At 35.4% G+C, this 22423-nt stretch overlaps 1 protein-coding gene across 10 annotated transcripts in view; it reads right to left on the bottom strand.

Annotated features, from left to right (window-relative positions):
- The window catches only part of KIAA0825 (KIAA0825 ortholog), a 388655-nt gene that overhangs the window by 93275 nt on the left and 272957 nt on the right, over positions 1 to 22423 (bottom strand). The window contains exon 22 of one of the 10 annotated variants that reach the window (XM_054688520.1): positions 17519 to 17541. The exons of the other annotated variants lie outside the window; for them this stretch is intronic. The gene's annotated coding sequence lies outside the window, so the exon portion shown is untranslated. Of the gene's footprint in view, positions 1 to 17518; positions 17542 to 22423 lie in introns of those variants that run through there. 10 annotated transcript variants of the gene reach the window in all.

Genomic DNA, 22423 nt, shown 5'->3' on the forward strand with positions numbered 1-22423 from the left:
TATTTTCTAACAAATGAACAAAGTGAGACAGTTGTTTCAAGGAAAGCAATTGATATTACTTGTTGCCAATGATAAAACTCAAGCATTAAAGCAAAATTAGAATTTTGGAAAACTTGTATCTGTCACCATGTACTTGACTGCATCCTAATATTAAAGACTTTTCGGATGACATTAACAGTTATAATTTTTTATATTATATCATGAAATGTATCAATATTTGAAGATCTGTATATCTCAGTGGGCCAATATTTTCCAAATGAACAATACATGAAGTTTCTAAATATTATATGGTAAGAGATGCATGTGAAGTGCAAAATATGATTTCAGTTTCCACGTTGCGACTAGCCTTTAAAAAGACACCACTTGAGTTTGATGGAGTATTAAAAAGCATATCCTTAATCATTCAAGTGGTAATATAAATATTCCTACGTATCTAATACATACACTTCAATCAATGCAACATATCAAAACAGATTTAGTTCAAAAGCAGATGAAAACCCAGCCATATTAAGCTAGACATGAAAGAAATGTGCAAAGGTGTAAAACAATGCAACTCATTACTATTTTTTAAAATACAGTTATTTTCATAAAATAAGTCATTTATGTGAACATGTAAGTGGTACATTGTTATTTTTCAAGTGAACTAACACTTAAAATTTCTCATTTTTAATCTCTAATATGGTAACTATGGAGAGAAATAATGTATGTAAACAAAAGTTCAATAATTTTAAAAGTATATAACAGGGTCCTAAAACCAAAATTTTGACAATTATTGCAGTAGATGCTCAATAAATGTCTGGAGATCTAGCACAGAAGGTTTTGATCACAAAGCCTATTTATGTGATGAGAGTTCACTTTTGTGGATTGCCTCAAATGCCTGGCTATAACCACATCTCTCACCACACTGAGTAGTGAATAAGAATTCAGCCCTACTCAGGTTCAGAAATTAATGCAGTGTTCCACTGGAGAAAAGTCAACTGAAGCTCGGAATTAAGTGGAAGCAGGATTAGTTATTCTTTTAAAATTCCAAACAAAAGAGGACTCATGGCGTAAATGCCTCCTCACTTTGCACTGGTTCAAATATCAGGCAAGATTTTTAAGAACAACTTTTGGGCTTCCCTTAAATTGCTTTAGAAAGTGTGAATTGTGAATACTACTGCAAGTATGTTTCCTGGGCGGTTGGATCATCAACTACACAATACTGGAAAGTTGCCAGTCTACTAGCATTGAAGCTGTGCTGTCACAACACAGCTCCTCTGGGTGAAATGGGTATGGGGAACTGAAGGCAGATGAGTACTCCAGCAGCTGCTGCATGGTGAAGTAAAGTGGGGCAACCTAAAGGGGGAGGGAACAGTAGTGACACTTCAAAGGAGCACTGAATTACAATGTCAAAAACATGTAGCAAAGTTGTTGACTGCTGAGAACCCACAGCAGCCAACAAAGTGGTCTGCTATGCCACAAATAGAAACAGGGTGGCTCTTTTTGAGCACAGGGAGCAGGCCAAATGAGACTAAGAGGCAAACAGCAGCTGTAGCACCACATAGAGGAGAATCTTTATAATATATTCTGAGAGAAAGATTCTTGGTCATGTTCTGTCTATTCATCTACACCTACACAGATAGATATCAGGAGCCCAATCACAAAAATGAAGCACTCTGATGAATAAATGGCACCTAATTTCTCAGTAAGCATCCTTTCCTCCCTGAGAGTTATCTTCGCACTTTATTTATGCCTCATGTGGCATAAAATGTTTTCCACCTGGCATCTAAATTTATTTGTACAATCTTGATGCCTTCCGTCTCTACTATGAAGATATTGAAGACCACTCATTCATCCCAAGTCCATGCAGAGTGCCACTTACATACAAGGTGCTCAATAAATCTTAAATATTTCATTTCATTTATATTTGAATAAGTGATAGATAAAATTAGCAAAATGACTTCAAAAATATTGCAGAACTGTCAAAACTCTGCTATTATATCCTTACTCATCTATTAGCTCATCTGACACAAATTTATCAAACCCCTATCACATGCAAGACAATATGCTAGATGATGTTTGTTATCTTAACGTGAAGTAGACATGAATACTTCTCTTGAGACTCCCAAATTAGAGCTACTGAGAAGCTAAGGAAAAACATAATAAAATTGTGCTTTTTTTTTTTTTTTGGCTACCTCCTTATCATAAGTATGATATATAATGAGAATTAGGAAAATTCTCACATAATTAGGGGAGAAGCAGGATCAAATTCACAAAAGGTATATGAAAGGAGAAAACATTAGGCTTCCTTTGCCATAATTCCAAGGATGAATGGGATACTGTCCAGCAGTGATTAACAAATAAGGAAAAAGCAAGAAAATTGACACTCCTTTCTCTAACATGATTTACTCTGTCTTTAATTGGATCAATGCAATTAAAAAATCAACCCTGACTTAGGAATAAGATGGAAAACTATATTACAATTAATAACCTTACCAGATCTAAGAAATAAGCTGTTGCTTATTTCAAGGAAATATTTGTATTTTTATAATTCTAGAGGACTAACAGGTAGACTTGATCATAATCCACATGGAAAAGTCCTTTTCTACCTTGTTTGTTATAATCTTTACAAAATATAGTGCAGTGCCAAGGACAGAGTAAATGCACTAAAAATATTTGTTGACTGAAGTTTGAGGAAGACATAAAAAGGAAATGTAAGATGCTGATAATTTGTCTTATTAAATATTTTCCAATATGGATAGTGTGCTTTGAATTTGGGTTCAAATCCTCATTTTATTATTTAATAACCATGGAACTTTAGATAAGTTACTTTATCTCTCTACCTTTGTTTCTGCATCTGTAAAATGTAAGTAATAATAGTACCAGTCTCATAAATTTGTTGCAAATATTAAATGAGTTAATGCACATATAAGTTTTATTAACTGTGCATAGAAAGAACTTAAAAGTATTAGCTATTACCATATATATGTGTGTACATGAGCATGAAGAGACATTTGTTACTATTAAAATATATTAATTTAGGAAAATTCTGAATAGTAGCCTATAAATTAAATAATTAAATGTTAATCACAATCACATTATTTTACAAGTCCTATAGCTAAGCAAATTTCTTAAAGTTGGAGTTTAAATCTGTCTTCTCATCTTATGTTGAAAATGGGGGTAAAAATATGTATCTTCTATTGTTGCTATGGAGATTGGTGTAATAATTAGGAAGGAAAACATGCTTCCCAGATGTCAATTATTATTTAAGTTGTCATCTTTATCATTAATATCACTATGCTTATGGAATATAAGGAGATTTAGGAAAAAAGCAGGATTAAATTCATAAAGCATATATGGAAGGAGAAAAAGTTAGGCTTACTTAGCCATAACCTCAAGAATCCATAGGCTGTTGCCCATATAAAATAGGTGTACTTGGTATAGAATAGAAAGATGTGCCAGGAAAAAAAATCATGTGCCCTTATGTTGAGTCAATTTGAACCCATAACTAGAAGCAATATAACTCAACTGAGTTTACAAGGCCTCACAATCTTCATATGCCATACAGATAATATAAAGAACAATTTCACCATGGTAGAGTAGTTAACATTAGTATATATATCAGAATGGGGTTGTGCAGTTTCCTTTTCAGGGTTTTTAAATATGAGGCTGATTATCAAAATTATATGGTTGAACTATATCGCTCACCCCTAGAAAGTGCTGGACGACTTGTAGGACCTTCCCAATCATATGAATGACAGTGAAAAGAACTTGACACGATTTGTGAGCTAAATGCCAATTCAATCAGTACTATAATGCCAAGTGATTATTTATTGGCATTGTCACATGATCACCTGAATTTATAATTATTATTTCATTTCAACAAATTATTGAGTGCACATTTGTTCCAGGGAGTGGACTAGTTAATACATCACTAGATGAAGAGGCAAAGTCCCCCTCTTTAAAGAAGTTTATAGAATAGGGAGTATCATGCAAGTGACTCCAGCATTATGTGAGTTATAACAAAGTTGTACACTAAAGACAGAAAACCCAACTCAAACTAACTGAGGTAAAATTTTATTGGCTAAGATAGCAGAGCAGCAGTTGAACCTTGAAGAATAACAGGGACCCACTTTTTAAAATTTCAGTTTAGATTCCTTTGGCTTGGTTTCATTTTCAGACAACTTCCCTACCCCCTTCATGGGTTGTATTCTTTTACAAACAAAAGAAGTCAGAGATTGAGAATGTATTTTTAGTTACCCTGACTGGGCTGGTATGGATCATATGCTCATCTCTGAATCAATCACAGAGGTAGGACATTGTAGCCCTAAAAGGGAAGATTTAATGCTAGATTGCTGAAACTGCAACACTCCACTACCCAGAAATATACATGCTTGACAATACAGTCAAGAAATTATTTTTGAGCATGTTCTGGAAATGCACAGAATGTGCACTTTTTATGATGAAAAAAGATTGACAAAATTTATAACCTAGAAAGGGGTATAGGAAGATGTATAGATAAAACAAAAAGAATTCTGTACTTTGGAAGGAGGTTAGAATAGAGTTCATTTCACACTGTGGGAATCAGGAAAGCTTCCCACAAGACAGTTGTCTTTTTAAATGGATCTCAATGAAGGATGGGATCTACTTACTTGCCCCAAAACATCATCTCCTAAAGATGTAGTTTCTCCTTACTTTGGAGATGAGCTTCTAATATTGACTACAAACTTATTCTGAAAAAACCTGTATTCTGGAAGTTGTAAACTTCCTTGGTGGTAGTTATTGGCAGAAAATAGGAAACTATTAACAATAGTGCTTACCTTAAACTCAAGGCCTAGCACCTAGTTGATAACCAAAAAAAAAAAAAAATCTTGGTTAAATGGATGACTGTGTGCCTAAATGAATAAAAACTATGGCAACATGTAAATGGGTAATAGATGAGATTCCTGTGATCATACAATGTCAATATAAAAGACATCACTAAACCTTGTCTGTGACAAGTTGTTTCTCTACAGGTTCAAATGGAGCCACCTTGCTCCCTCAGGTAGCCCTCCGAGGCTCATCAGTAGCATCATTTACACAGCTCGTATTGTATGTAATGAAATTCAACCTGGCATCCACCACACCTTCAGTCTTTCAGCATAAAACAAAGTGCAGCTTCCCCCACAGAGCATCCTGATTAAACAAATTAACTATGGTGCTGCCTGCAAATATACACACTAGAGTGCAGGAAATGAACAGATACAATGGCCAAGTCTGTATTTAATTTTAATTAAATTTCATTCTGTAGCTCAATTAATCCACATCTCCAAATGTCAGCAGGACTTAGGCAAATGGAATGACATCTGCTGCACCGCACAGGACTATAAAACCTTCACTGCATGGTGGGTCTCTGGAAGCACACCAGGAAAAATGAAATATCTTTATTAAGTGTGGAGTAATGTATAGAAGTCTAACTCAGTCTAATGAAAGAGCATAAACTAGGAAAGAAAATTAGACTAAGAATGTGAGTGGTTATGGGCATGGCAAATATTGCTCAATATCCTGTCTTGTGTTATTTATTGTTTTAAAGTTGCTTGGCTTTATAGCTGTTTTCTTTAATATTTACCTAGTGAACCACCCAACTGCCCCAGTTGGTTTTCTTTCTTTCTTTTTTCTAATTAATGCAGACTTCTTTCCAGAGTAAAGGGAATTGGTGGAATAGAGGTGATCTTTCTGATTAGAATATGGAAAAGAATACATTGGCTATGCAAGACAGGAAGCCAGAGGTGTAGCAGAAAGTGTGTGGCATTTGACAAGCTTACATTATATTTTTGTTCTGTCACTTATAGTATCAGATTAGGGGGTTGAAAAAAAAAACCCAGATACTATTTACTAGTGAGACTGTTCTCAGTTTGACAATGACTGGTCTTAGGGAATGTGCGTGTAGTGTCTTTAGAAAATGTCAAGGTGATCATTATTGCTAGATAAGACATAGATAAATCTTATTAAAATAAATTTGTTTACCATTATGTTCCAGATACCATGCAAGACCTGATAAACAGTAATGAATAAGACACAGTTCCTTTTCTGGAAAAAGGAGAGGAACAAGTAAAAAATAATCACAATAAAATGCAATGTATTTTAATCAAAGAAAAATGCCCAAATCATTAGGAAAGACCTGGAGGAACACTGAAAGTCTGGGATTGGGTGCTTATTTCCTCAAAATGGCCCTGCAGGATGGCTGGGATCTGAATAAATAGCAGGGTGTCTTGGCGGGACAGGAAACAGAGAGAAAAGAAAGGACAGGAAAAGTAGCTTTTTTTCTAGCTTGGGAAAAGAGTTCAAAGTCTGCAGGGAAGGTAAACTAGAAGATGAAGAAAGAAAGGTATCTAGGGGCAGAATGGCTGATACTGCAAGCACAGCGAAGAATTCAGGATTTGATCCCATAGGCAATGGAGAGTTTCTGAGGGCTATGACAAGGGAATACATGATCAGATCTCTCCAAGTGCCCTGTGGAATAGGGAGTGGAGGGTGAAAGGTGGCAAAATATACTACTTTGGTATAAGGATTATTTTGAGCTAAAGACACTTGAAAAAATAGCAGGTGCAAGATAGGCACTCTGACCTCTTTTTTTCTTCCTGAAAGCAGGGCATAAAGAAACATTATCACCAAGATGAGAAGTTGAGGCCTAGAGGATTCTGTACAAGCAAGCCTTGATAAAAGAACTCTTACCTTCCTTAAGTTTCCCCCCTGTATTTTAGTTGCTTTTAGTAACTTTAGTTACAATTGCTTCTTTTTGTTCACCCTAGTACCTAAGTACCTCTCAAGTTGTTCAAAACCCAAGTGGGTCCCCAACATCAAGGCAGCATTATTATTTTTTTTGACCTTCATTGTGATGTTTGGGACAATGAAACCCAGAGGGACCCTGTAGAGGATCAGCCATACTATCTATATAAAGCACTCAACAAGGAAGACCAAAAAAAAAAAAAAAAAAAAAACTGGGAAACTTAGGGAAAGGAGGCAAGCCCTGAGATAAGTAAGGTGCTGAACACAAAGAAAGTTGCAGTTTTTCCTCAGTGAAGAAAGAAAATGACAATTGAAAGCAAGACGTTCTTTACCTCCATGATGCCGGGGGTTCAAAATGAATGAGACTGCCTGCTGACTCCAAAATTCAGAATATCACAAATGTTGACTTGTTGGCTTAAAATGCTATTATGATGGTTTTACTAACCATGGGCCAAATAGGATTTTTATAGGTTGGTTTGAAATTCTCTAGTTTATTTTAAATTTGTTGAAATATTTTGTTGTCCTTTTTAAAAAAATTAAAACATTTTACCTTTAACAACTAATTCACAAAACAAAAATTCTCAGGCAACTTACATATAAGTTATTCACTGGAACGATACAAAAACACATAAACAAAAATAGAAGGATTTCAATTTAAGAGAAAAGAGGAGGCTAGAGTGCACAGTCTAGCATTCTCATTGAAAACATTTCAACATTAAAGGGTGAGGAGTCCTTTATAAACTAATAATCTGAAAAGTTTTCTTCATTTTATATAAATTTTGGGGGGAGGGGAAAAGTCTGTATTTTGTCATACTTTATATTTCTCTCAGATTTACCTGTTGATTTCTCATAAATTTTTCTTTATTCTTCTATTTTTAAAATGTGCCTTCCTAAAATTTTAACCCTTTTATTTTTTGTTACTCAAAATAGTAGAATATTTTAGGAATGATCAAGTTTGTCTAACAAAGCTGAAGGTAGAACTAACCTTTATTATATTACTTATTAAAAATTTACAGATGTCAAAATTAGGAAATTTGATTCTGGCAGCTTCCTCAAGAAAAATTTTCTATTTCTCCTATGCTACAATGTCAGATTTTAAAATCAGCATATGAAGATGTGGCAATGAAATTGTATCTAATAAAAATGTACAGGATGTAACAGCTTTAAACTATTTCATGATCCTATGTAGTGAGACATTGAATTGACAGGTAGTTCCTAGCATATTAATGAATTTGAAACAAGAATCAATAATGTACCACTAATTTAATCAGGGTTAAGGTGAGTTTTGCTCCTGCCAGAAAGACAAGGCATCAGAATGTTTTAATAATCCAAGTATGTAAAAGTGAAGAATTAAACTGTAAAAAAAAATAACTTTGAGTTAACAAGCTTAATTGCCTCTCAGTCTTAATGTATAATGGTAATAAGGACTTTAAAGTATTTCTTGTTGTAACAATTTGGGTTGCATTGAGTTATAAGCATTCTACACATAAAATTTGGTATGAAAAACTGGAATTTAGACACATCTGCCTAGACTACTAAATATTACATTTTTCAAGGCGCTGAAATAGACACAATCTAACTATGAAATTGTGTGCTTCTATCAAGGATTTTTTACAAAGGTGTTGACATTAACTTAATTGGCTAAGGTTTTTCTTGAAATGAGGGGCTCTAAGTTTAGAGCCCTATGTTTCTTATAGTGTAATGGTGTAAATTCCCTGCCCCACCCTTAGGAAGGGTGGAGCTGAGCAGGGAGGGGAAGTTACTGTAGAAAAGACTGGAAAAAACACGAGAAAAAGCAGCAGAAGCAGCAGAGCGAGATGGAGGAGGGAGGCTGGAGAAGGAACATGGGGCAGAGAGACTTGTGAAGAAGCCATGCTTGCTTCTTGAACTTGGACTTATACCAGGGACTTGGGGAACATGGAAGGAGACACCTGAAACAGAGTTGGGTGAGGGACCCATAGGGATGCGGACAATGACAGCTTCATCTTGATTTTGATTTTGCTCTTTTCCTTCCAGACTTGTGTGGGCCCCCTGCCTAGGGTCCTCACAAGAAGGGACCGTAGCCTTGTGCCAAGATTTTGGGCCTCAACTGCCCTGCTTTGGGCCAACCCTGTTTGGGTGAGCATTTGCCCGTGAGGGGATGGGTTATACTGGGTTCTTTTTATTTTTTTTAAAGATTTATTTATTTATGCATACAAAAGCTGGGGTACAGGCCAGAGGTGTGGTAGGTGAACAGATTCACCAGAGAGAGAGTGGGGAACAGAACAGGCAGATTGACCCAAGTACACTGATGAAAGGAGCAGTGGGCGAGACAGGAAAGGTCTGCTGCACCATATGGGTTGCTGCCTGGCCAGCCAGGGATTGAACTCGTGCTACAGAGGCTGCAGATTGCTTCATAGTGCTGTGCTTAATCCCTTGCATCACCAGTGAGGCCCCTATACTGGGTTCTTGATTGGGACACTATATTCTTTCTCTTTCTCTTTTCCTATTGCACAATAATTATCACACATTAAATGTATTAAACCATTTCTATTGAAGTCTTATGCACTGAAGTAAGTTTGTCTTTATGCAGCAGATGGCAGAACCCATTTAGAGTAGGCAGGTTTGGAGGTCCCAGTGTACCCTCCTTCTGCTCTGTAACAATAGAACTGAAGATCAGGAATTAGATAACATATTTATGATGGCCTGTCATTGGTAGAAATAGTTTCTATCTTTATCACCACTTCTTCAGTCAGCCTTTTGATAGTAAATGAAGTTAAAATATACCTTTTAAGCTACTGAAAGTCAGATATGCACAAATGACAATTCCATTTTTCTAAAATTATTCAGATAATTTCATCAACTTTCTATTTTTTTCCCCATATTTTGGGGCCTCTGATTAGGAAGTCACTACATAAATCACAAATTTACCTTTCTCTGATCCTTTGTTTTCTCTAAAATAGAAACTAGTCATATATGACTTAGTTGCTTCAATGTCATTATTTTCTTTTAATCAAAATAAAATATAAAATTCTGCCCTGTCAGAATTTTACATAAATATAAGGCACTAAAAGGCAGTTTTTACTAAAGCACCTACAATGCAAGCAGTAAGTGGTCATAAAATGAAATACTTAAGAAAAATTTACTAAATTTGCCAGATATTCATACATTTTTAAATAAATACTGTTTATGCATTTTATGGTATAATATCTAAGTAAACTGCTTAGAAGACAGGAAGAGACTAATAGAACAACAACAATCTCAATATAAGATCAGCAAAGTTTAATGAGAAAAAGCAAAATTTAGAGAGGTTTGAAGTCTAATTCTAGGTCTTGATTCCTTTTACATAAGGCCCATTGTTTGACCAGCAATTCATTCGAACCCAAATGATGGTATAAGAGTGGCATAACATCTGAAACAGCATGGAAAGAGAAAGATTTGCGTGCAATATTGTTATGGGAAAGAGTTATAAACATTTTAAATGAGTTAGAGCTAGAAATCACCATAGATCAACTACATAATCAATCATTCCTCCTCCTTCTGCCCTCCCACTTTTTCTGTTCTATTCTATTTATCTCTATTATTTCTCTTCTCTTACTTTTCCTCCCCTCCTTCTTTTTCATGCTGTTACCTACTGAATGTTTATTTTTTGGCAGGCATCATGATAGTTTCCAAAGGAAGATAATTTGGATCAGGTATCTGTCCTCATGAGCACATCATTATTTTTATAGGAGGGCTAGCCCCCTAAACAGGTAACTGTCAGACAATGTGAGTTATAATGGGAGTGGAGGGAAGCCTGAGTGGAGGGAAGCCAGTTGGCTTAGCAGATAAGGTGATACTGAGAGGCATCTTAAAATATAAGGAAGATTAGCCACTCCTTTCCCTTGGAGGAGGAAAAAAAATGGGGAAATATTTTTAGGCATAAAGGACATGAAGACGACTAGGGGACAGAATACATCAAACAATATCTATATCAGAGCTTAGTCAGCACAATCATATTTAGTGGTCTGGGGAGTGACAGGATTAGTTTTTTATTTAAGAGGGTTCATAAAGCATCAGAGTGCAAGATGAATATAGGAAGAATGAAACTAGAGTTTGGAAGACCAGTTGGGGGCATTTTTCTACTGGATTCTAGAAAAAGGATGACTAATATCTAGTAATCATAAAATAAAGAACAATAAAACAAAGTGCCTGGTCAATCCAGAATCAACCCCAGGTTTCTCCATTCCGAGTCCAGAACTCTCTCTGCTATACCAGAAATAGTTTCTATATATGGTAAAACTGAAACCTTTTCTTGTACCTCTTACTACACATAAATCCATCATTGCTAAAACCTGAAAGCTCATTTCCAAATTTTTTAGATGAAGCAATTCAACACTCATATTCCATGAGTATCTGGCATAACACTCCATCTTATGCATATAGAGATGTGCTATTTTAGAAGGAAAGAAAACCCAATCAGAATGTTGGATGTTATGTTCATTATTATTAGAAATGTGGAATCCACGTTAATATAAGGCTCTTGATTCCACATTAAAGGGTGTGGATATTCTGCTATAATCTCTTCATGTGTAACATCAGGGCTGCTACTTCTGATGCCCAACTAGCTGCTCCATTAACACCCCCACTACTGGTGCCACTGTAACATTTCAGGTAATGAGGTAAGGGGCACACTTGAGTTCTTTATGTGCCAAGATGAGAAAAATTAATTTTCAATGCTAAAAAGATGAGACTGCTGGTGCAGACGGTCACTAACCACCACCAGCTGCTCCATAGATTTGGAGTTTGGAAAAGGAAGTCAATTTCAAAATCAATAACATAACTCTAGGACATGAGAAACCAAACTGCATCAGTGTTTTGAGCAAGAAATTATTGTCCAAATCATACTGAATAGCTGGCTAATTTAACAAAAGTATTGACAATCCAGTCTGTGCTCACACTATACTTCTAAATATCTAAACATAGAGATAAAATCATAAATGAAAAAAATACTGTATTTGCTTTAGTTATTTGTAAATAGACTAAAAATATGCATCTATGGGATTTATTTGCAAGATGGCAGTTTTAGCACAATATGGGGTCTTTTCTGTGAAGGCAGAGAAAAATTTGTTATCTCAAATACATAGAATTTTCCTAAATTCTGAATTTCAAAAACACACACACACACTATATAAAAGTATTTTCTTTCATTTTGTGCCACGTGAACGAAAACAAATTCCTTAAATCTGCTTGTTTCTCTCCTTAATATGACCCCAGAGCAGTGGTCCACAACTTTGGCTGCACATTAGAATCCGGAGGAAGCTTTTACAACAACTGAAGCCCAAGGTCCTAATTTGGATTCATGTTGTCAGATTCTACAGGTAGGGAGGCCTAGGCATTGGTAGTTTTCAAGTTTTCTAGGTGATTCTAAGGCACAGCCAAGGTTGAAAGTCACTTCTACTGCAGGATTTCTCAACCTTGACACTATTGATATTTTGGGTTGGATAATTTTTTGTTGTGGGGGCAGCCCTATGCATTATAGGATAGTTAGCAGTATTCCTGCCCTTAGTCTACAGCATGACAATAGCAACCCCTAGCTGTGACAACCAAAAATATCTCCAAACATTGACAAAGTCCCTAGTGTGATATGGAAGGAGCAAAATTATCACTTATTGATAACCACTGGCTTAAAGTGTCAAAATTCCTCTTTGCAAACTGAGTGTCAGTAGCTGCTGTGTAGATGCCTACTTATGGTCTTCGCAGTTTTCTTCAGAACTGTAGATTTCATATCTGGTTTCATGGTCTCCCTACCTGTCAAATCTAGTATAATCAAGTATATAGCAGAAAGTCTTCTCCAGCGATGCCAACTGTCCTGGCTTTCTTTTTTGTCTGTCACCTCAGCAAGCCTCTGAGAATGATTAATTTCTTCATAATAAAATATTCTTATTTATTCTGGTGCAAGATATTCTCAAATGTATTCCATTGAAGGAATGAAGGAACTGTCTTTTGTTTACTTTATAATCTGGTTTTTTTTTAATGGAAGGTCTTTAAATATCATCTTATTGAACTTCTTTCTTCACTACATTAGGCAGTACTAAGATAGCATCAGATACAACTTAATCTAATATCCGTTCTCCCAATTAAAATTTCAGTAGATTTCTTTTTTAGGGATTCAAACTACTTTAACATTTATATGGAGGCATATAACCACAAATAGCAAAATATACCTTAAAAAAGAAGGACTTGCCCTGCCAGATATTAAGATATACAATATAGTTATAATAGTAAAAGTTACATTGAATTGGCACAAAAAACAGACAAACTGATGAATGGAACAGAATAAAAGGACTTAGAGACAGAGCCATGAATACATGTGAATTTAATAAATGAGTATCAACGTAAATCAATTTTAGCAGAAAAAGGAAATCTTGTATAGCTAATCTTCTTTACATGAAATACTGATATTCACAGTTAACTGTTTGACTTGCCCAAGTAATTTCAACCCTTAGTTTTTGTTTTGTCAGTTTCATCCTCAAAACCAAGTTGCTTTTTAACTGGCTGCTTAACCTGCCTCTTTATTGAAGAAATGTTTGTAAAAATGACCATGGGTGGACAACTAACTTTGGCTTTAATTTTCAAAAGTGTAGAAAGTCAATTTTAAGACATACAATTATCTATAAAGGAGAAGAAAGCCATATAGAATATTTCAAATGAAAATATAAAAAATACAAAGTAAAAAGGAAATACAAGGTGTAAAAATTCTGGAGGTGGAGAGGCGTGTACAATCAAGAAGCAAGCACTTAAAATAGAAGCTAAGGGAAGCCATAAAATGAAATGATTCTCAACAAAGCAGAAGAATGTAATAATTACCTTCAGAGGACTGAAGTTTGAAGGAAATAATGCAAACATTCAAGACTAAAAGACAGGAATAGGAAGGAATTCTAAAATCAGAGACTATGTTAAAATCTGAACTGAATGGTTACTACATTAAAAAAATCTTTTATTACATTTTAAATGAGTAATAATAATACCACTCTTGATTTATTGAACATCTTTATGCCAGTGATTCCAAAGTGTTCTGAAAATATCTTATGACAGACATTATTTCCTTTTAACAGATGGAGAAATTGAGGTTATGTAGAGCTTAAGTGACTTATTTATTGTCACAATTAATCAATGGTAATGCTTAAAATGGAATTTAAAGTTCTCTGCTATCCAGTGTAGGGACTGTTTTCTGTCTCATGTTAAATGATCCATAATTAACTTACTACAGGAATAAAATAGCTTCTTAAAGAATAATTATGAAAGGCATGTCTTGGGTAAGATTCATGCTCATGTTATATCACTAATAAAAGCATAAAAATACTTCATTATTTTTAGCAAAACCCAACTTATTTAAATAAGATTAATAGCAAAATGTCAGTAGCAATCAAAAACTTAGGATCCAATTGATAAAAAAAATTTTAAAATCTGTTTGCTCTTCGGTAATTATTTATTTAGCTGCCATGAGTTCTTATGAAGGCCAATTAGTATTTTTTAAACAATTGCTTCTAACTAAAAAATAACCTTATGTGTAACTTATAATTTCAAACCCAACACATCTTTTTGATATATTAAACATTCCTAAGAAGAGAGCAGTACCAATTAAACACAAACATGATTACTGAATGCCTAAATTGGCACCACAGGAATAATCTGCTAATTTTCTAAGTGTTTATTGATGAAATCTAGTGTTGATATATTTTTAAGTGAGGAATCCAACCAGTTATTCAATTACATGCTGACTACAAATAAGTGATCGCTTATTGATTGAACAGTCTACTGTTTCATAGTTATCCATGTGGATGACGACAACAGAAAACTGACATTTAAAACTACTTTCCCAGATAAAAATATATCATAAAATTTATACAAAAATTATATATTTGGTCTGAATTCCTATCTATGATAAATGAATGAGAAATGAATCATTTGATGACTCTTTCCCATTTGATATTTTTCTCTTCCCTGAACTTTCATATTCTCAGATTTTCTAGTTTTCAAATATCTAGTTGTAGATACATTTTCATTAATAAAGATATCACCTTGACAGAATTATGTTCTGAAAGTATAGGAAGAGGCTGGCATTCTAAAGAAAGTCCACAGACATCTTTGCCTATGTCATCCCACTGTGAATTGGTCCAAATAATACTTAATTATACCTTAAGAAACTGTGCAAGAAAGCTGGCACCAAACAATCCTTTCCTTTCTCACTGTCACAGCAGGCTGTGTTAGCCCAGACCATTCGACCTGCAGACAACTTATTAGTTTAACTCTTCAGATACAAGATACTTAGTGCCATTTCTATAGCAAAAGATTCATCAGTGCCCTCCCTCCCCACCATTTCAACCAAATAAGTACAATCTTACAACTCATCATTCAATTCTTCTCACAGTCTGGATTTAGCACCACTTTCCCGGACTACTATGCATCAGTCAAGTTGTGTACTTTTGCTCTTCTTAGACTACATTTTGCCCTTTTTTTCTTTACCTTTTGCTGTTTGCCAATAATGGCTCCAGACCTGAAATGATCCGTTGGAAGTGTTACCTTCTCTCATCAACATCCTCGCTCAACCCAATTTCTCCCATTTCCCTTTTCTCTTTATTGTGTTCAAAGAGTGTATGACCGGGCCTCGCCTGGTGGTGCAGGCGGTTGAGCACCGCACTGTGCAGCTGTCGGCAGCCTCTGCAGTGCTGGTTTGATCCCAGTCAGCCGGCGAGGGTCCCACATGGCACGGCAGACCTCCCCTGCCTTGCCCGCTGCTCCCCTCAGCAGTGTGTTTTGTCAGTCTGCCTGTTCTGTTCCCAGCTCTGTCTCTGGTGAATTGCACCCTCCAGCGCATCTGGCCTGTACCCTGGTTCTTGCATAAAATAAATAAAGAAATCTTTAAAAACAAAACAAAAATATTGTATGACCCTTACTAAATGAATCATGTATTAATTCTATGTGATCATTTGTATGCAAGTCTCAGCTTCTCTTATTAGACTGTGGGTTTCCTGAAGGCAGATATCTATCCTGTTCATGTGTTGGTGTTTCACACACAGTGGGTCTTCAGTACATATTTGTTACATGAATGAATGCAAGTGAAGAAAAAATAGAGAGGAAGCATACAGGATTGTCAAATTGGCGAGAAAAATAAAATCAAAAGCTGCACATTAACTTATAGGTCAGTCTAAATGTTGAAATAGTTACTGACTTCTCCAAAGAGAAGATAATTCTAAAATAGGAATATATGTAAGGCAGGGCTGATTGTCTATTTTGTTCAATAAAGTATTATTCCAAACATTAAAAACAATGTCAATCAGGGCCTCCCTGGTGGCGCAAGGGGTTAAGCACAGCACTGTGAAGCTGTCCACAGCTTCTGTAGTATGAGTTCGAATCCACAGCTGGCCAGGGAGCTACCCACATGGCACAAAAGACCTCTCCTGTCTTGCCCACTGCTCCCCTCAAGAGTGTATTTCAGTTTGCCTGTTCTGTTCCCCACTCTGTCTTTGAATCCTCTCACCCCCCCCACCTCTGGCCTGTACCCCAGTTCTTGTATATATAAATAAATCTTTAAAAAAATATCAGTCATTTATTAGGCATCTAATAAATATTCTGTGAATAAACAAATACTAAGAAAGTTATCTTACAATGTGCTTTGACTTTTTATATGTGTATATTTACTGATCTTCTATTTCCTAGTACAAGAAATTTAGTTCAGTCTCATTTTCTTAAATATAACTGATAATGTCTCTAAACAGATATTGAGAAAAATACAAAACCACCCATACTGAACATGAGTTTTTCAAACTGAAATACTTCATACAAAAAGAGATAATTGAACTTTCCTAAAGAGATAATATATTATAGTTTCAGGTTGTCAGCAATGAAAAGATCTATTGTGTATACATTGACCTTGCTTAAGGATGTAACTAAAATTTGTCAGTAGGTTCAAACTTCTTTAGCTATGGCCCTAGGGTGAGAGAGCTGTACAGACTGAAGAGTCCATTAGATAATGACTAGTCAGGCCAGAGCTGATGGAATCACTTCTGATCCACTCTTCTCAGATAAAGCAGCCCTGTAATCATAGGCTTGCCTTTCTGCAAACACAGCACATAGAGCCACGACCAGAAAGAGTAACAAAAACCAGAAACCGGGGCTGAGGTAAAGGTTAGTCAATCTTGCTAATTCTCAAACTTTTCCAAATAAAAAATTGCAAAGGTCACGTATCACAGAAAACCCACCTACATCACATAAAACCCACAGCAATTCAGAAAGCCAAGATGAAAACTATAATCAATTTCTGCTACCTGAGTGGCACATTGCCTAATGCACTGATAACAAAACAGAAACCCTTAATCAAGAAGTCAGCATGTTGTTTAGGACAAGAGTAGATCAAATGTAGTGTCAACATGGTTACAAAGTCAAACCAAGCAAAATATTGAGTGCTGACAACCTTCATCTATTTCTCATCTTTCTTTCCAATTAGCAGACTTAGACAAGATAGCATATCAAAACTTAAGAGTCTACTACCTGTGTGTATACATATGTAGGAGTACATGCATGTGTTTATGTGTGTATTAAACTATTTGTTCGTTGAAATTAGGTTCAGATAAATACTCAAATAAGCCTTAACCGATTGCCACTCCTGCCTCCTACAGAATCTTGCTCGTTAGCAATCCATACATACCTACAGTGAGCTAATACCATGAATGATCAGGATTTGTTTATGTGTTAGTCTCCCCCTTTGAAGTATGGATTCTCCTAGGGCAGGGACACTTCTTATTCTTCTCTGCATTCCACAGTATCAGACACCTAGTGGAGGTATTACAAATTAACAAAGGAATATCAGAACACAACATCTGACTCAGATGTTGCCTGGTTTAAATCCTAGCTTCATCTGTGGATGCCTGTGACAGGGTATAGTGGCCAATATTCAGGGATATCACCCCTTAACCCTCTGTTCCATTTCTCTGAGGTTATCTTACTCTTCCACAGCCAGTAGTCAATCCCCTATGCTTCTCTGCTCACCTCATATTCAGAGTTCTAGGCTTTCTTTTGTACAAAATAGGATTTGGCACAGGCCTTCATTTTACTAGATTCATATGCTCTAGAAATTTATTTTCTCTGAACCTCAGTTTCTTCATATGTTTAATGGGTAATAATACCTATACTTGAATGAATGTCATGAAGCTGAGGTGAGATCGATGTAACATATATAAAAACTGCCACCCAAGCCAGGCATACAACAGGCAAGGAATGAATATTAACTATGATTAAACCATTTCTGTCATCACTTACAGCTACAGATATTATATTGATCAGTCTTCAGATGATTCTTAGCTAGAATCATAATACACACCAGTCTTTGCAGAACATCCAAACAAAGGTCTGTAATGTTATCTTGAAATATAAAAGATAATTAGCACTTTACTAGATGCTTAAAATTCTTTCCTGAATCCTGACAAGCCAGATTTTATACCTTCACTCATTATCATTTTATGAATAAAAATGGGCAACTAATTCAGTTGCTATAACTTCCTTCTGTTTGAAAAACAGTATAATTACCCTAAGGAACGAAGATGTATGTTCAACAGCTATTTGCAAAATCAGGACTTTAAAATAACTACTATAAGATTCATACACAAGTCCTCTAGATCAGTCATGTTAAAATTTCAGTTGCCTGGGAAATGAACTAAAATAAGTCCTTTTGCCTCTTAAGTATATATTTAGAAGTCAAAAAAAAATACATTAAGGGCAACTTCACAATGAACATCTTAAAGAACTTGTGAAATATCAGTTTTTCATTCATCAAACTTCTAGAAATATGTGCTAAATTTAAACATTTTGTAGTCATCAGTAAATTATGAATGTCTACAATTTCCTATTGATGATTCCAGGTTCTATCATGAGGACAAATGGTAACTCAACCTGTCCTCATGCTCCTGGAATAAGTACTCCAGGGACCTGTCAGAGATCATTAAGCTGTTCCTGTTCCTGGGAGCATTTGGCCAGCATGGAACCTCCTGAGAAGCTTCTAGTGACTTACAAGTTCACAATCTTATCACCTTTTAGCAAGATCACAAAAAAGAAGGTATGAAGGACATACACTTCTTTCCTTCTGTTCCCTTAAGTCATCTTCTGGGAAAATGACTAGAAGCCATTGAATTAACCCAATTCTGCTTTCATCCAAAGGTTCTAGAAAGATCTACCTACCATGATGGAAATTGAGGAAGCTGTAGGTGCAATTAGAAAGTAATGTCATGAGCCCATAAGTGAGTGGGTTTATTTCACAGCAGTCTACAGTTATGCGTCACTGAAAGATGTTTTGTTCAAAGATGGGTCACATAAACAATGGTGATCCTAAAGGACTATAGGAGAAAACCTTATGTGTATAGTAGGCTATACCATCTAGGCATGTGTAGTGAGCTTTTGTGACTTTCACACAAGGACAAAAATGCCTAACCACATGTTTCTCAGACCACATCCCCACTGTAATAAATAAACATATGCCCATGTAGCATTCCTCAGAATCTTAATTGTTAACCACCTCAAGATTATGAACATCAGCCTGATTGTTTTTTTATCATCTCTGATTCACAATGTTTTCCTATTAAGAGAGAAAATTATTTAAAAACAAGGTTTGGTTTTCAAGGAAGAAGTTATAAAATAAAAATTAATACTTTATCAGGTTTGATTTCAAGTAGAGATTCAGATCGCTACAATAAAAGAATCCAGGCTGAAGAATACCAACACGAGAAGAAACTGAGTCAGATAAATCAGGAATTTACTTAGTAGTCTGACCAGAAAGCTTTATCTACAGTCCTAGTTGCAAGTCTTCTTATTGCACACCTATTTACTCAAAACCTGGGATGCTTTCCTATTTTTCCTTTGGCTTTATATCTGTCCATAAACAAACACATACGTTTGAAATGTGAAAAAAAGCTAAATTCTGTAGCAGCTTTTGTAAAAATAATGGAAACTTTTTGTAAAAACAGCTTTAAACACCCTGTTTGCCAAGTCAAACAATGTGCCAATTCTGTGAAAGCTGCTACAGGTTTTGTACTTGTCAAGAGTTGTGGAACCTGGACTGTTTCTGACAGTCACCAGAGATTATTTAAATAAAAGAATAATTACAATTCTATCAGGCACTTCTTAAGATTGTATTAAGGGCTCTGAATTAAAAGGCCTACTCCTAACGTGAACTGCATTTGGCAACAAATCATATCCAACATGTGATGCTCATCCTCTCTCCTTTTTGACCTACTGATACCAGGGTCTGTTTTTGCAGAGGGAATTTAAGGCCTATGTCCTTGAACTTCATTTTTTTTGTGTGCCCTATTAAGTAAGAGTGCTTGAAAAAAGATTATTGGTGGAGAACAGGATTACTCAGTGGTTAATTTCTATTTCCTTTCAGTAGCTTGCTAAAAATACTACAGAAGATAAAAGAGTTTTCATTAGTTTTTAGGCAACTTTAATAACATAAACATGCATTTAGGAAAATAGAAGAATGACTATTGTACTACAGAAAGGAAAATCAACTATCTTGAAATTTGGTGGAGGTCTTAACCTAGATAAATGAATTATAAAACAACTGAGCAATGTAAGTATTTGTTGAAAAACACTAAAAGGGACAGTTACTTTATATTCATTATTAGTACAAACATCTTGAAAGTTAACACTGTGTTATGACACAAAAGCCACTGTTTTATTCAGCTATCATTTTATTGATTAAAAAAAAGAAATGGAACAGGGATGGGATGGACCAAAATCAGGAATAAGAGGTCATTTCTATGTTGAAAGATAGAATAAGACTTTTAGTGGTGAACTTAAGGTAGTATGTACAGACATCGATTGACACCTGAAACTTACACAATGTTGTCATACTACGTTACTTCAATAAGAAATTTTTTTTATAAAGGAAACTACAGAAATTCTACAACAAAAAGAAACAAAAGCCCTCAAATCTCTGGTATACCAAGGGAAGTGAATGGAAGAGGTTGACCTCTAGGTCAGGCAGTAATAGAGTACATACTTGGCAGAGAATTGAAAAACACTAGTCATACCCACAAAAATCTTGCTTTTTACTGTTACAATTTACTGGCAATTCTAAATAATAATAATAATAAAATATTCCTCCCTAAAAAATGATTCTTTGGTTTATGTTCTAAACAACTGCTACTGTCATTACAGTTGATTTTTTATAGTCAAAATATAATAAATTAACATTTATTACTTATCTTTAAATAATTCTATTCTACATGGAAATTAATTCAGAGAACTTAATGTACAACAGTATAGTCAACTCAGACACATGGAAACTCAGTTGCATGTGGTAATTGAAAAACAGTAAGGGGGAAAAGGATGTCCTAAAGCTAATTTCATACAGGCTTTGTGGACTCCACCCCCACCCCAGGCCAAAGCCAAAGACACTGGGAACTCCAAATCCCATCACCATCAAAGGGAAGGTGGCTGGGACCTGAGGGTGGGGTTAAGCAGCCAGACTGGTATAAAGCCAGACACTTGGGCTTTGGAGGGGTCCCCCATTTTGACTCTCTGCCAGCTCGCAGCGTCCGGCCAGCTTGGAGAGTGCTTTTTGGGTTTCCAGGTCAGCGGATTGGGTAGGACGCATTAAAGACTTTATTTCCCTATTTTCTCCCTGAGTTGTACATTTTCCTTATTTTCTTTTCCCTTGTAAATAAACCTTTTATTAACCTTTTGTGTGTGCCTGTAGTGGAGTATTAATAAGTCCCTTGTAAGCGCGCAGGTGAGGACCCATAGCCAGGCAACCTGTTCAATATCGGGGCTGCCCTATAACAAAACTAAATTCAAGAGCAAAATTGTAGCAGTCCAAATTGTTCAATCTGGCTTCAAGTTACAGTGTCTTCAACTCTCGTGCTGTGACAGATTCCTATTTTTGAGCAGAGAATTTGAAACAGCCAATGATAGCATGGTCAAATAAAGATGAATAGAAATTATTTCAGTCTCTTCTATATGACAGCTTTCATTTGGGTTGAAAAATTTTAATTTAAAGATTTTTTCCTTTTTTCAAAAAATATATCAATGTAATTAAACAGTACTCAATTACTTTTTTTCTTTTTTGGTACTGAAACAATTTATTATTTCTCTTTTTTACTGACATGACTATATGCTCTTAGTTTAATTAAAGAAAAAAATTTCACCATCTCTGTCCCCTTCAAATCATAATCATGTCACTGTTATTATTTGTTTCACTTTATGATTGTTGCTCAAAATAAATTTGCTGTATAGAACAGGAGTTAAGAATGATCTGCTCCAGATGTCAAATGTGCTCAGTATGCCACTGACTTAAATAGGAGCTTTATGCAATTTACTGATGTCATTAGTTTTTTCTTTCTTTCTTCCATAGTGTAGCTATGATAAAAATGCACATTTGAGGAGCCTAGTGGAAATTGCTGATCTCTTCAAGTTACCATCAGCTCAGAAGAAGCCAAGATTAAGAATGCCTAGAATACTGAAGGCAATATTTATTTTTGTGAATTTAAGTACTCTTCGTTTTGGAACTGAAAGAACCTATTTGAACTACCACAGAGAATGTTTCCATTTTATTTTGGGGGTTCCAAGTTATTTACTTGATTTACTTTTACTGCTTTTTTTCTCTGCTCCCTCCATTCTCACATCTCATTCATGTAGATTTATGCCCTTAACTATTAAAAGG

The sequence above is a fragment of the Talpa occidentalis genome, unplaced genomic scaffold, assembly GCF_014898055.3.
Source record: "Talpa occidentalis isolate TD23 unplaced genomic scaffold, MPIMG_talOcc4v2.1 talOcc4.6, whole genome shotgun sequence".
NCBI classification, from domain to species: domain Eukaryota; kingdom Metazoa; phylum Chordata; class Mammalia; order Eulipotyphla; family Talpidae; genus Talpa; species Talpa occidentalis.